This window comes from Girardinichthys multiradiatus, chromosome 21 (assembly GCF_021462225.1).
Source record: "Girardinichthys multiradiatus isolate DD_20200921_A chromosome 21, DD_fGirMul_XY1, whole genome shotgun sequence".
Lineage (NCBI taxonomy): Eukaryota > Metazoa > Chordata > Actinopteri > Cyprinodontiformes > Goodeidae > Girardinichthys > Girardinichthys multiradiatus.
This window is the reverse complement of record NC_061813.1, coordinates 40,111,749-40,126,744: the sequence shown is the minus strand read 5'-3', so window position 1 is coordinate 40,126,744 and position 14,996 is coordinate 40,111,749. Positions and strand designations below refer to the sequence as shown.

At 39.5% G+C, this 14,996-nt stretch overlaps 2 long non-coding RNA genes and 1 pseudogene across 2 annotated transcripts; 1 reads left to right on the top strand and 2 right to left on the bottom strand.

The window, feature by feature from the left end:
• Window positions 1-956: 956 nt before the first annotated feature.
• LOC124858191 lies at window positions 957-2,025 on the bottom strand. The gene is made up of 2 exons (XR_007035765.1): window positions 1,362-2,025; window positions 957-1,225 (listed from the first exon to the last, which is right to left on the bottom strand). It is a non-coding gene; the product is annotated as an uncharacterized LOC124858191 (long non-coding RNA).
• Window positions 2,026-4,735: 2,710 nt separating this feature from the next.
• On the bottom strand, window positions 4,736-6,319 carry LOC124858190. The gene is made up of 2 exons (XR_007035764.1): window positions 5,656-6,319; window positions 4,736-5,519 (listed from the first exon to the last, which is right to left on the bottom strand). It is a non-coding gene; the product is annotated as an uncharacterized LOC124858190 (long non-coding RNA).
• Window positions 6,320-8,845: 2,526 nt separating this feature from the next.
• LOC124858181 lies at window positions 8,846-14,113 on the top strand (annotated as a pseudogene).
• The last annotated feature ends 883 nt before the right edge of the window (window positions 14,114-14,996 follow it).

Below are 14,996 nucleotides of genomic sequence, written 5' to 3'. Positions count from 1 at the left end.
CCTCTTCTTTTAATCTCGAAAACTAAAAGAAAAGTATCTGGAGTGGATAAATCCTCTTCTTTTAATCCTGAAACTAAAAGAAAAAATCTCTGGAGTGGATAAATCCTCTTCTCTTAATCTTGAAAACTAAAAGAAAAAGTCTCTGGAGTGGATAAATCCTCTTCTTTTAATCTTGAAAACTAAAAGAAAAGTCTCTGGAGTGGATAAATCCTCTTCTTTTAATCTTGAAAACTAAAAGAAAAGTCTCTGGAGTGGATAAATCCTCTTCTTTTAGTCTTGAAAACTAAAAGAAAAAGTATCTGGAGTGGATAAATCCTCTTCCCTTAATCTTGAAAACTAAATAAAAAGTCTCTGGAGTGGATAAATCCTCTTCAGCTCAGTGCGATCACACCGGTGAGCCTCCAGGGGATTTATTATGCCCCTTTATGACACCTATGGTGCTTGTGACTTTGTAGGCTCTTCAGCTGGTGCAGACTGGCTCCAATGATACCAGATTTCTCCTTTTCCTCTCAGACGAACCACATGAGATGTTCTTTCCAGGACTTGGAACGGGCCTGTGAACCTGGGTTCCCGGCTTGATGACTTTGAGCGACACCCAGTTGACTCCTGGTACCACAGGGGGGCCTCTTGTTCCCTCAGGTCCTCTGGAGAACTCTGCTGCTAGGGTCTGCAACTCATTAAAGAACGTGTTAGAAGATAATTGTGCAAATTCACCTGTTTGTCCTGGTATCCGCTGTGCTGGTCCCAGTCTGTAGTTCATGTGGGGTGTAACCTGTGGACTGATTAACCAGACATCCTGACATACATTAAAGCCTCTGGCAAAGCATCCACTCAATTTAATTTGGTCTGTGCACAGATTTTAGCCAATTTTGTTTTCAATGTTTGGTTCATTCTTTCAACTTTGCCCTGTGATTGAGGCTGATGTACTGTACCCAAAGCATGTTTTAGTCCCAACATTTGCTCCACCTGTTGCAGATCTTTGCTCCTGAAATGAGTTCCATTATCAGACCTTATCTTTTCCGGGAAGCCATGTCTGGGAATATAATGATTAATTAAACATTTTACCAAATACTTACTGTGTTCCTTTCTTGTGGGCCATGCCTCAGGCCATCCTGAATATCCATCCACACAGACCAACCTGTATCTATATGCTCTTGCTGTGGATACCATGTCTGTGTAGTCAATGATGATCTCCTTCCCAGGTGGGGTGTAGTTTTAAACTTACCTGGAAATGGATGCACAGTAGGTTTTGGATTAAATTGTCCACAAATAGAACAGTTCCTGATCTTCTCTCTCACCATATCTTTTAAATATGGGTGCCACCATTGTTCTGGATTGATAGGCACCTGCAAAATACCTACATGTGATGTTCCATGTCCCTCTTCCGAAATGTGTTCTCTCATGTTTGGTGGCTTCACAACTTTTATCACCAGGGCCTTTTCTCTTCCACACAGTAAGTTCCTCAAGTGGAGAACCCCTTTTGTGATGCTGTTTGATTTTTTCCAGGTTTAGATGTTCAAAGTTCTCAGCTTCAACACTTACTATATTGAAGCTGCATGCATAACCTGCTCCTTTTTAGGCAACAACAAAGCTCGAGCCATGAATCTAATTTAATTTTTATGTTTGATTAGCTTCTGTGCTGCAATCACAAATCCACTTCTCAACCATTGTTTCATATCAACATGTCTTTTTCCATATTATCTAGCATACAGCTAACATACTGAATCACCTCTATATCCCCCTTTTCGCTGAAACAACATTGTTGTTACAGAAACATCTAAATAAAAAGGCAGACAGTAATCCTGAAAGAGCAATTATGCAGCAAACTACCGCAGCTGTTTAAACTAAATGAACGATTCCTGGCGTCTGTGTTCCAATTCAGTGATGCATTAAGATTTCTCCAACCCTGCTTTTTTACCAAAAGACTCAGTGGTGCTGTCAAACCAGTGTACTCAGGGACATAGTTTCTGCTATTGGCAGTCTAACCCAAAAATGACAACAAATCTTTGTTTGGGATGATGTAAAATGGCAGATTGTTTTGCAGAAACAATATGGGTTCCTGTTTTGAAATCCTAAAAAGTAACCTGCATTCTTCAATCTGTTTTTCATTTTACTCATTTCGAAATCTTTTTTTTTTTTTGTAAGATGTAAAAGAATAAAGTTGGTAGCTTCAATACACGCGGTTGCTGTTCGTGCTGTAATCAGAAACCACCTCCGCTGGCAACATGCAGTCCTGGAGCTGCTGTTTGAGAACCTGATTTGAGAACCTGACCCGGAGATAAGGCAAAATGTTGAGGCAACCTGGTGTCTCTCAGTTGCTGATTCCTATAAGTGAACAAGAAGACATCCCTGTAGTGTTCAGCTAGTCAGCTGTCAGAGCTGTTATTTTATTGTAAATCGTGGGCCATTTTGCAGTTACCTATAACTTTCCTTTTTACAGGCAGAATGGGGGTGTTCCAAGCAGACTGGCAGGGTTCTGACCTGCCTGCTTTTTTTTTTTTTTTCAGAGTCTTTTCTACAAGAACTCCAGAGCTCAGTGAATGATTCTGCAGGCCAGGTTAATGAACCATCACTACCAGTAGCTCCTCTGGCTTCCTTAAACTGGAGCACAAGGAAAAGTCTCTTTTCAGAGAGTTGGAGGGCAGAAAGACCCCATTTGGTGAACACTATGGCAGCTCAACAAAGTGTGTCAGCACACATATATGCCAGCAGTGTGGGAGCAATCCAGCTACACTTCGCTGTCGCGATTGTCTGCCTCGATTGTCTGCCTCGACCTTCTTTTGCCACAAATGTGATGTGATGATGCACACCAGATATGTCCTTCACAACTCATGCGTCTCTTGTGGATTTTGTTCAGAACAAAGGTGCTATATTCCTCCAGGAGGTTCAATAGCAGCTCCTTTAACTTGGATTTGGTGTCATCATCGGGTTGTCCTAAGGCCAAATCCATGTTCTGATCCAATGAGATGGAGCAAATAAAGTTTGCGATCATCGGTATGATCTTGTCCACAGAAATAACTGGGACTGCTCAAGCTTTTGAACTGATGGAGGCGTTCATGGCTTCTTTAGTTTGCACTGATTGGTAAAGCAAACTCTAGGATTATCGACTAATCGCAAACTATATTGTTATTCTCACAAACTATATTGTTATTCTCACAAACTATATCGTTATTCTCACAAACTATATCGTTTTCTCTCACCAAAGTACGTCTGTCTCTCACAAGGAAAGTGCCAGAAGGAAAGGATTATTCCGTTACAGGGTCATAAAGGCAAAGAACCACTGTGATGTCATAATCTCCTCTCCACCCACGAATGTGCGTGGGTGGAGCATTTTTTAAACTGACTTGTCTCCTCTTCTTTTAAACCTGAAACTAACAGAAAAAGTCTCTGGAGTGGATAAATCCTCTTCTTTTAATCTCAAAAACTAAAACAAAAGGTCTCTGGAGTGGATAAATCCTCTTCTTTTAATACTGAAACTAAAAGAAAAAATCTCTGGAGTGGATAAATCCTCTTCTCTTAATCTTGAAAACTAAAAGAAAAAGTCTTTGGAGTGGATAAATCCTCTTCTTTTAATCTTGAAAACTAAAAGAAAAGTCTCTGGAGTGGATAAATCCTCTTCTCTTAATCTTGAAAACTAAAAGAAAAAGTCTCTGGAGTGGATAAATCCTCTTCTTTTAATCTTGAAAACTAAAAGAAGAGTATCTGGAGTGGATAAATCCTCTTCTTTTAATCTTGAAAACTAAAAGAAAAGTCTCTGGAGTGGATAAATCCTCTTCTTTTAATCTCGAAAACTAAAAGAAAAGTATCTGGAGTGGATAAATCCTCTTCTTTTAATTCTGAAACTAAAAGAAAAAATCTCTGGAGTGGATAAATCCTCTTCTCTTAATCTTGAAAACTAAAAGAAAAAGTCTCTGGAGTGGATAAATCCTCTTCTTTTAATCTTGAAAACTAAAAGAAAAGTCTCTGGAGTGGATAAATCCTTTTCTTTTAATCTTGAAAACTAAAAGAAAAGTCTCTGGAGTGGATAAATCCTCTTCTTTTAGTCTTGAAAACTAAAAGAAAAAGTATCTGGAGTGGATAAATCCTCTTCTCTTAATCTTGAAAACTAAATAAAAAGTCTCTGGAGTGGATAAATCCTCTTCTTTTAAACCTGAAACTAACAGAAAAAGTCTCTGGAGTGGATAAATCCTCTTCTTTTAATCTCGAAAACTAAAACAAAAGGTCTCTGGAGTGGATAAATCCTCTTCTTTTAATCCTGAAACTAAAAGAAAAAATCTCTGGAGTGGATAAATCCTCTTCTCTTAATCTTGAAAACTAAAAGAAAAAGTCTTTGGAGTGGATAAATCCTCTTCTTTTAATCTTGAAAACTAAAAGAAAAGTCTCTGGAGTGGATAAATCCTCTTCTCTTAATCTTGAAAACTAAAAGAAAAAGTCTCTGGAGTGGATAAATCCTCTTCTTTTAATCTTGAAAACTAAAAGAAAAAGTCTCTGGAGTGGATAAATCCTCTTCTTTTAATCTTGAAAACTAAAAGAAAAGTCTCTGGAGTGGATAAATCCTCTTCTTTTAGTCTTGAAAACTAAAAGAAAAAGTATCTGGAGTGGATAAATCCTCTTCTCTTAATCTTGAAAACTAAATAAAAAGTCTCTGGAGTGGATAAATCCTCTTCAGCTCAGTGCGATCACACCGGTGAGCCTCCAGGGGATTTATTATGCCCCTTTATGACACCTCTGGTGCTTGTGACTTTGTAGGCTCTTCAGCTGGTGCAGACTGGCTCCAATGATACCAGATTTCTCCTTTTCCTCTCAGACGAACCACATGAGATGTTCTTTCCAGGACTTGGAACGGGCCTGTGAACCTGGGTTCCTGGCTTGATGACTTTGAGCGACACCCAGTTGACTCCTGGTACCACAGGGGGGCCTCTTGTTCCCTCAGGTCCTCTGGAGAACTCTGCTGCTAGGGTCTGCAACTCATTAAAGAACGTGTTAGAAGATAATTGTGCAAATTCACCTGTTTGTCCTGGTATCCGCTGTGCTGGTCCCAGTCTGTAGTTCATGTGAGGTGTAACCTGTGGACTGATTAACCAGACATCCTGACATACATTAAAGCCTCTGGCAAAGCATCCACTCAATTTAATTTGGTCTGTGCACAGATTTTAGCCAATTTTGTTTTCAATGTTTGGTTCATTCTTTCAACTTTGCCCTGTGATTGAGGCTGATGTACTGTACCCAAAGCATGTTTTAGTCCCAACATTTGCTCCACCTGTTGCAGATCTTTGCTCCTGAAATGAGTTCCATTATCAGACCTTATCTTTTCCGGGAAGCCATGTCTGGGAATATAATGATTAATTAAACATTTTACCAAATACTTACTGTGTTCCTTTCTTGTGGGCCATGCCTCAGGCCATCCTGAATATCCATCCACACAGACCAACCTGTATCTATATGCTCTTGCTGTGGATACCATGTCTGTGTAGTCAATGATGATCTCCTTCCCAGGTGGGGTGTAGTTTTAAACTTACCTGGAAATGGATGCACAGTAGGTTTTGGATTAAATTGTCCACAAATAGAACAGTTCCTGATCTTCTCTCTCACCATATCTTTTAAATATGGGTGCCACCATTGTTCTGGATTGATAGGCACCTGCAAAATACCTACATGTGATGTTCCATGTCCCTCTTCCGAAATGTGTTCTCTCATGTTTGGTGGCTTCACAACTTTTATCACCAGGGCCTTTTCTCTTCCACACAGTAAGTTCCTCAAGTGGAGAACCCCTTTTGTGATGCTGTTTGATTTTTTCCAGGTTTAGATGTTCAAAGTTCTCAGCTTCAACACTTACTATATTGAAGCTGCATGCATAACCTGCTCCTTTTTAGGCAACAACAAAGCTCGAGCCATGAATCTAATTTAATTTTTATGTTTGATTAGCTTCTGTGCTGCAATCACAAATCCACTTCTCAACCATTGTTTCATATCAACATGTCTTTTTCCATATTATCTAGCATACAGCTAACATACTGAATCACCTCTATATCCCCCTTTTCGCTGAAACAACATTGTTGTTACAGAAACATCTAAATAAAAAGGCAGACAGTAATCCTGAAAGAGCAATTATGCAGCAAACTACCGCAGCTGTTTAAACTAAATGAACGATTCCTGGCGTCTGTGTTCCAATTCAGTGATGCATTAAGATTTCTCCAACCCTGCTTTTTTACCAAAAGACTCAGTGGTGCTGTCAAACCAGTGTACTCAGGGACATAGTTTCTGCTATTGGCAGTCTAACCCAAAAATGACAACAAATCTTTGTTTGGGATGATGTAAAATGGCAGATTGTTTTGCAGAAACAATATGGGTTCCTGTTTTGAAATCCTAAAAAGTAACCTGCATTCTTCAATCTGTTTTTCATTTTACTCATTTCGAAATCTTTTTTTTTTTTTGTAAGATGTAAAAGAATAAAGTTGGTAGCTTCAATACACGCGGTTGCTGTTCGTGCTGTAATCAGAAACCACCTCCGCTGGCAACATGCAGTCCTGGAGCTGCTGTTTGAGAACCTGATTTGAGAACCTGACCCGGAGATAAGGCAAAATGTTGAGGCAACCTGGTGTCTCTCAGTTGCTGATTCCTATAAGTGAACAAGAAGACATCCCTGTAGTGTTCAGCTAGTCAGCTGTCAGAGCTGTTATTTTATTGTAAATCGTGGGCCATTTTGCAGTTACCTATAACTTTCCTTTTTACAGGCAGAATGGGGGTGTTCCAAGCAGACTGGCAGGGTTCTGACCTGCCTGCTTTTTTTTTTTTTTTCAGAGTCTTTTCTACAAGAACTCCAGAGCTCAGTGAATGATTCTGCAGGCCAGGTTAATGAACCATCACTACCAGTAGCTCCTCTGGCTTCCTTAAACTGGAGCACAAGGAAAAGTCTCTTTTCAGAGAGTTGGAGGGCAGAAAGACCCCATTTGGTGAACACTATGGCAGCTCAACAAAGTGTGTCAGCACACATATATGCCAGCAGTGTGGGAGCAATCCAGCTACACTTCGCTGTCGCGATTGTCTGCCTCGATTGTCTGCCTCGACCTTCTTTTGCCACAAATGTGATGTGATGATGCACACCAGATATGTCCTTCACAACTCATGCGTCTCTTGTGGATTTTGTTCAGAACAAAGGTGCTATATTCCTCCAGGAGGTTCAATAGCAGCTCCTTTAACTTGGATTTGGTGTCATCATCGGGTTGTCCTAAGGCCAAATCCATGTTCTGATCCAATGAGATGGAGCAAATAAAGTTTGCGATCATCGGTATGATCTTGTCCACAGAAATAACTGGGACTGCTCAAGCTTTTGAACTGATGGAGGCGTTCATGGCTTCTTTAGTTTGCACTGATTGGTAAAGCAAACTCTAGGATTATCGACTAATCGCAAACTATATTGTTATTCTCACAAACTATATTGTTATTCTCACAAACTATATCGTTATTCTCACAAACTATATCGTTTTCTCTCACCAAAGTACGTCTGTCTCTCACAAGGAAAGTGCCAGAAGGAAAGGATTATTCCGTTACAGGGTCATAAAGGCAAAGAACCACTGTGATGTCATAATCTCCTCTCCACCCACGAATGTGCGTGGGTGGAGCATTTTTTAAACTGACTTGTCTCCTCTTCTTTTAAACCTGAAACTAACAGAAAAAGTCTCTGGAGTGGATAAATCCTCTTCTTTTAATCTCAAAAACTAAAACAAAAGGTCTCTGGAGTGGATAAATCCTCTTCTTTTAATACTGAAACTAAAAGAAAAAATCTCTGGAGTGGATAAATCCTCTTCTCTTAATCTTGAAAACTAAAAGAAAAAGTCTTTGGAGTGGATAAATCCTCTTCTTTTAATCTTGAAAACTAAAAGAAAAGTCTCTGGAGTGGATAAATCCTCTTCTCTTAATCTTGAAAACTAAAAGAAAAAGTCTCTGGAGTGGATAAATCCTCTTCTTTTAATCTTGAAAACTAAAAGAAGAGTATCTGGAGTGGATAAATCCTCTTCTTTTAATCTTGAAAACTAAAAGAAAAGTCTCTGGAGTGGATAAATCCTCTTCTTTTAATCTCGAAAACTAAAAGAAAAGTATCTGGAGTGGATAAATCCTCTTCTTTTAATTCTGAAACTAAAAGAAAAAATCTCTGGAGTGGATAAATCCTCTTCTCTTAATCTTGAAAACTAAAAGAAAAAGTCTCTGGAGTGGATAAATCCTCTTCTTTTAATCTTGAAAACTAAAAGAAAAGTCTCTGGAGTGGATAAATCCTTTTCTTTTAATCTTGAAAACTAAAAGAAAAGTCTCTGGAGTGGATAAATCCTCTTCTTTTAGTCTTGAAAACTAAAAGAAAAAGTATCTGGAGTGGATAAATCCTCTTCTCTTAATCTTGAAAACTAAATAAAAAGTCTCTGGAGTGGATAAATCCTCTTCTTTTAAACCTGAAACTAACAGAAAAAGTCTCTGGAGTGGATAAATCCTCTTCTTTTAATCTCGAAAACTAAAACAAAAGGTCTCTGGAGTGGATAAATCCTCTTCTTTTAATCCTGAAACTAAAAGAAAAAATCTCTGGAGTGGATAAATCCTCTTCTCTTAATCTTGAAAACTAAAAGAAAAAGTATTTGGAGTGGATAAATCCTCTTCTTTTAATCTTGAAAACTAAAAGAAAAGCCTCTGGAGTGGATAAATCCTCTTCTCTTAATCTTGAAAACTAAAAGAAAAAGTCTCTGGAGTGGATAAATCCTCTTCTTTTAATCTTGAAAACTAAAAGAAAAAGTCTCTGGAGTGGATAAATCCTCTTCTTTTAATCTTGAAAACTAAAAGAAAAGTCTCTGGAGTGGATAAATCCTCTTCTTTTAGTCTTGAAAACTAAAAGAAAAAGTATCTGGAGTGGATAAATCCTCTTCTCTTAATCTTGAAAACTAAATAAAAAGTCTCTGGAGTGGATAAATCCTCTTCAGCTCAGTGCGATCACACCGGTGAGCCTCCAGGGGATTTATTATGCCCCTTTATGACACCTCTGGTGCTTGTGACTTTGTAGGCTCTTCAGCTGGTGCAGACTGGCTCCAATGATACCAGATTTCTCCTTTTCCTCTCAGACGAACCACATGAGATGTTCTTTCCAGGACTTGGAACGGGCCTGTGAACCTGGGTTCCTGGCTTGATGACTTTGAGCGACACCCAGTTGACTCCTGGTACCACAGGGGGGCCTCTTGTTCCCTCAGGTCCTCTGGAGAACTCTGCTGCTAGGGTCTGCAACTCATTAAAGAACGTGTTAGAAGATAATTGTGCAAATTCACCTGTTTGTCCTGGTATCCGCTGTGCTGGTCCCAGTCTGTAGTTCATGTGAGGTGTAACCTGTGGACTGATTAACCAGACATCCTGACATACATTAAAGCCTCTGGCAAAGCATCCACTCAATTTAATTTGGTCTGTGCACAGATTTTAGCCAATTTTGTTTTCAATGTTTGGTTCATTCTTTCAACTTTGCCCTGTGATTGAGGCTGATGTACTGTACCCAAAGCATGTTTTAGTCCCAACATTTGCTCCACCTGTTGCAGATCTTTGCTCCTGAAATGAGTTCCATTATCAGACCTTATCTTTTCCGGGAAGCCATGTCTGGGAATATAATGATTAATTAAACATTTTACCAAATACTTACTGTGTTCCTTTCTTGTGGGCCATGCCTCAGGCCATCCTGAATATCCATCCACACAGACCAACCTGTATCTATATGCTCTTGCTGTGGATACCATGTCTGTGTAGTCAATGATGATCTCCTTCCCAGGTGGGGTGTAGTTTTAAACTTACCTGGAAATGGATGCACAGTAGGTTTTGGATTAAATTGTCCACAAATAGAACAGTTCCTGATCTTCTCTCTCACCATATCTTTTAAATATGGGTGCCACCATTGTTCTGGATTGATAGGCACCTGCAAAATACCTACATGTGATGTTCCATGTCCCTCTTCCGAAATGTGTTCTCTCATGTTTGGTGGCTTCACAACTTTTATCACCAGGGCCTTTTCTCTTCCACACAGTAAGTTCCTCAAGTGGAGAACCCCTTTTGTGATGCTGTTTGATTTTTTCCAGGTTTAGATGTTCAAAGTTCTCAGCTTCAACACTTACTATATTGAAGCTGCGTGCATAACCTGCTACTGTTTAGGCAACAACAAAGCTCGAGCCATGAATCTCATTTAATTTTTATGTTTGATTAGCTTCTGTGCTGCAATCACAAATCCACTTCTCAACCATTGTTTCATATCAACATGTCTTTTTCCATATTATCTAGCATACAGCTAACATACTGAATCACCTCTATATCCCCCTTTTCGCTGAAACAACATTGTTGTTACAGAAACATCTAAATAAAAAGGCAGACAGTAATCCTGAAAGAGCAATTATGCAGCAAACTACCGCAGCTGTTTAAACTAAATGAACGATTCCTGGCGTCTGTGTTCCAATTCAGTGATGCATTAAGATTTCTCCAACCCTGCTTTTTTACCAAAAGACTCAGTGGTGCTGTCAAACCAGTGTACTCAGGGACATAGTTTCTGCTATTGGCAGTCTAACCCAAAAATGACAACAAATCTTTGTTTGGGATGATGTAAAATGGCAGATTTTTTTGCAGAAACAATATGGGTTCCTGTTATTGAAATCCTAAAAAGTAACCTGTATTCTTCAATCTGTTTTTCATTTTACTCACTTCGAAATCTTTTTTTTTTTTGTAAGATGTAAAAGAATAAAGTTGGTAGCTTCAATACACGCGGTTGCTGTTCGTGCTGTAATCAGAAACCACCTCCGCTGGCAACATGCAGTCCTGGAGCTGCTGTTTGAGAACCTGATTTGAGAACCTGACCCGGAGATAAGGCAAAATCTTGAGGCAACCTGGTGTCTCTCAGTTGCTGATTCCTATAAGTGAACAAGAAGACATCCCTGTAGTGTTCAGCTAGTCAGCTGTCAGAGCTGTTATTTTATTGTAAATCGTGGGCCATTTTGCAGTTACCTATAACTTTCCTTTTTACAGGCAGAATGGGGGTGTTCCAAGCAGACTGGCAGGGTTCTGACCTGCCTGCTTTTTTTTTTTTTTCAGAGTCTTTTCTACAAGAACTCCAGAGCTCAGTGAATGATTCTGCAGGCCAGGTTAATGAACCATCACTACCAGTAGCTCCTCTGGCTTCCTTAAACTGGAGCACAAGGAAAAGTCTCTTTTCAGAGAGTTGGAGGGCAGAAAGACCCCATTTGGTGAACACTATGGCAGCTCAACAAAGTGTGTCAGCACACATATGCCAGCAGTGTGGGAGCAATCCAGCTACACTTCGCTGTCGCGATTGTCTGCCTCGATTGTCTGCCTCGACCTTCTTTTGCCACAAATGTGATGTGATGATGCACACCAGATATGTCCTTCACAACTCATGCGTCTCTTGTGGATTTTGTTCAGAACAAAGGTGCTATATTCCTCCAGGAGGTTCAATAGCAGCTCCTTTAACTTGGATTTGGTGTCATCATCGGGTTGTCCTAAGGCCAAATCCATGTTCTGATCCAATGAGATGGAGCAAATAAAGTTTGCGATCATCGGTATGATCTTGTCCACAGAAATAACTGGGACTGCTCAAGCTTTTGAACTGATGGAGGCGTTCATGGCTTCTTTAGTTTGCACTGATTGGTAAAGCAAACTCTAGGATTATCGACTAATCGCAAACTATATTGTTATTCTCACAAACTATATCGTTATTCTCACAAACTATATCGTTTTCTCTCACCAAAGTACGTCTGTCTCTCACAAGGAAAGTGCCAGAAGGAAAGGATTATTCCGTTACAGGGTCATAAAGGCAAAGAACCACTGTGATGTCATAATCTCCTCTCCACCCACGAATGTGCGTGGGTGGAGCATTTTTTAAACTGACTTGTTTAAGTTACTAGACTTAAATGGTTTAAGGCAGTTGTTTGATTTCAACTAACTTATCAGGTTTTACAGTGAAAAAGGAAAAGGACTAAGAATATTTCTTAACTTGGTCACAAGAGTTTCACTGGATCCTCTGCAGTCAGGAGAAATGTGTGCAGCTCAGAGAAATATTGTCTAATTTAAAGGAGGAAAAACGAAAAAGGGTCCATGTTTTAGTGGCAGATGTGACTGTTGAGAGTGAGAAGGACCCCCTTCAGTCACTCAATGCCTCTATTGTTCTCATGTTTAAGCAGGAGAAAGAGATTAAACAGCTGCAATCTTCTATTGAAAACTCAGTTCATTCTGAAATGAGGAGAAAATGAAAATACGAGTTTTTATTTGGCTCATAAATGGCAGATGAATGGAGAAGTATTAAGCTGTTAAATAGTTGCTGCTTGTTCAGAGGAACAGAGGACCATAACCTAAATATTCTGTGATTAACAGGCGCAAAAAAAGAAACAAAAGGAAAAGTCGATCGTCTGTTAAAAATGTCACTTAAATAAAAAATGATTGTACCTAAAATCAACTCTAACCTGATGAGAGAACAACAGTAACAGTGTCCATGCACATCATTATTATTAAAAGATATTTGAACATAGTTTTTTGGTGTTGACACTTATCTGTGCTTTTTTACACGGACATATTTAGGTCATTTCAAATAAATGCGTTCACAGAATACGACGGCTGTTATCAGTTATTGTGACCGTATCTCTAACTTGTAGTGAAAGACTAAATACTTGAACCAAACTGTTTCTGGTGACTCTTTACTGACTCTGAAGTCTAAAAAATAAAATCTGACCAATGACATCATGGTTAAAATAGAAATGATCACAAAATAGGGTGTAAATATGGTTCTGAGAGAGATCCGGCACCACCAGAAGTCCATGGAGCTGCTGGTCCGCAGCTGTCCTTCCAGCGGCTGGTCCGATAAATCGCTCAGGACTTCAAGACCGACCACCTTCCAGAGTTCCACCATGGTTCTGCAGGAGGCCAGCGAGCCCTACCTGGTGCGCCTGTTAGAGGACACCAACCTGTGCACCATCCATGCCAAGAGGGTCACCATCATGCCCAAAGACATCCAGCTGGCCCACCTCATCCGCGGTGAGAGAGCCTAAAACACTGTCCACAGCAGGCCTCAAACCACAAAGGCTCTTTTAAGAGCCACACAAACTCACTGAAGAGCTTTTTCCTTTCACTGTTCTGAGACCAGGGAGTGTGGCTCACAAATATATGTGTGGTGTCTTTAGATACTCTAGAAGTTCAACTAAATGCCAAAATATTAACACTAGATCTTAGAAGAAATAAAACAAACCTAATCTGTTACTGGTCCTGCGTCTGGTGCCCAGTAACATGCTGACAATGTCTAATAATGAAACACAAGAAAACAGATGAGGCAGATAGTTCCTGATGGTTCTCCAGCATTCCAGCGAGTTTTTTTATTATTCCAGTCAAATTGTCCAAATGCTCTATATGTCATCTTTCAGATCAAGTTAATATTTCCTTTTTCTAAAACATTTAGTTTAATTACTGTATCCTTACACAGGTACATCATCTCATCAAGTCAGTTGAATTCAGTCTGCTCTTCAGGACTCTTACACACACACCATTCATCTAAGTCAACGCTGTTTTTCTATGTATGTCCATATAATTTATAAGGTTCAAACTTATTTCTATAAATTGACACATTTGTGTTAACAGAAAGACAAAACGTTTTCTTATGAAATAAAACTATAAATATTAATCAGAATTCTAAGAAACATATTTAACTCTCCTTCATAGTTATCAATATAAGTCAAAGAAAAAAGTTAACATAAAATGTAAATTCCTCAAATTCATGAAGTTTCCAACCAGGAGTTAGACCTGCTTCCACCCCGGAGGTTTTCTGAACAGCCCCGGACTTCTGGATAGAAGAAATGTAGAAGTATTAAAAGATGCAGCCACAAAATGTTATTGGACTTCATTTTTATTTAAAAACAATCAGATTATTTCATTAATGTTCCATATAATCACCTCCCGCTCCACCTAACCTGACCATGAGTTAAAAGGAGAAACAAATAATACTTAGTTGCACAGGCAGAGACGGACTCCATTCTGGAGAAGTCCAGAACAGCAGTTCACTCCAGGTCGACCTGCCTCCTTCATTACCTGAAACGTTACACTGAGCGCCTCCAACAGGGTTCATTTTAGAGCAACCATGGAGCCAACCAGAGAGAGGGAGGCTGGTGTGTTCAGGAACAGGTGGAAGCAGAGCGGTTTAACCCAGACGAAAATAGCGGTGAAACCTGAATGCTGACTCAGGATGGACTAATTGTAAGTTACAGATAATCACTGATTCACCCAGCAAGACATGAGGTGGAGGTTCACTTTGAATATCATCAGGGTCATGATGAGGACTAGAGAGCAGAGGGACTTTCACCTGAGCTAGAAAATCCACTTTTATTTTTGGGGGGGAAACTAAACAGAAACATTTCAGAAAGTAATTATTATTATTATAAAAAGTATTTTTTTCTCAAAGAAGCAGAACAATGTTTTATATCAAATATTTTACCAATCAAAACTTAAAAATAAATGAGATATCTGTCAAACCAAACATTACTACAAAACATTTACATTTCAAAATCTGGATCTCAGGGACCAAATCTAAAATGTTAGTAAAATATGAATTAGGTTTATATCTGACAATAACATCCTGACAGGTTTTTGAAAAATCTGTCCTCTCAGCAGGCGCGGACCGGGGAGAAAAAGTGTCCCGGTTGTTCCTACCAGACTGGACCACCACCTACTGCTGCTTGTAGATTTCATTTATGGGGCACTAATAGAGACAAGGCATTTCTTATTTTGTGAATGTTTAGTTTTTAATAAGTTAGTTTTTTTCTAATCTCCGCTCTTCTTCATGGTTCCGGTGGTTCAGCTCGTGGTTTTGGTGGTTCAGCTCATGGTTCTGGTGGTTCAGCTCATGGTTCTGGTGGTTCAGCTCGTTGTTCAGCTCCTGGTTCTGGTGATTCAGCTCATGGTTCTGGTGGTTCAGCTCGTTGTTCAGCTCCTGGTTC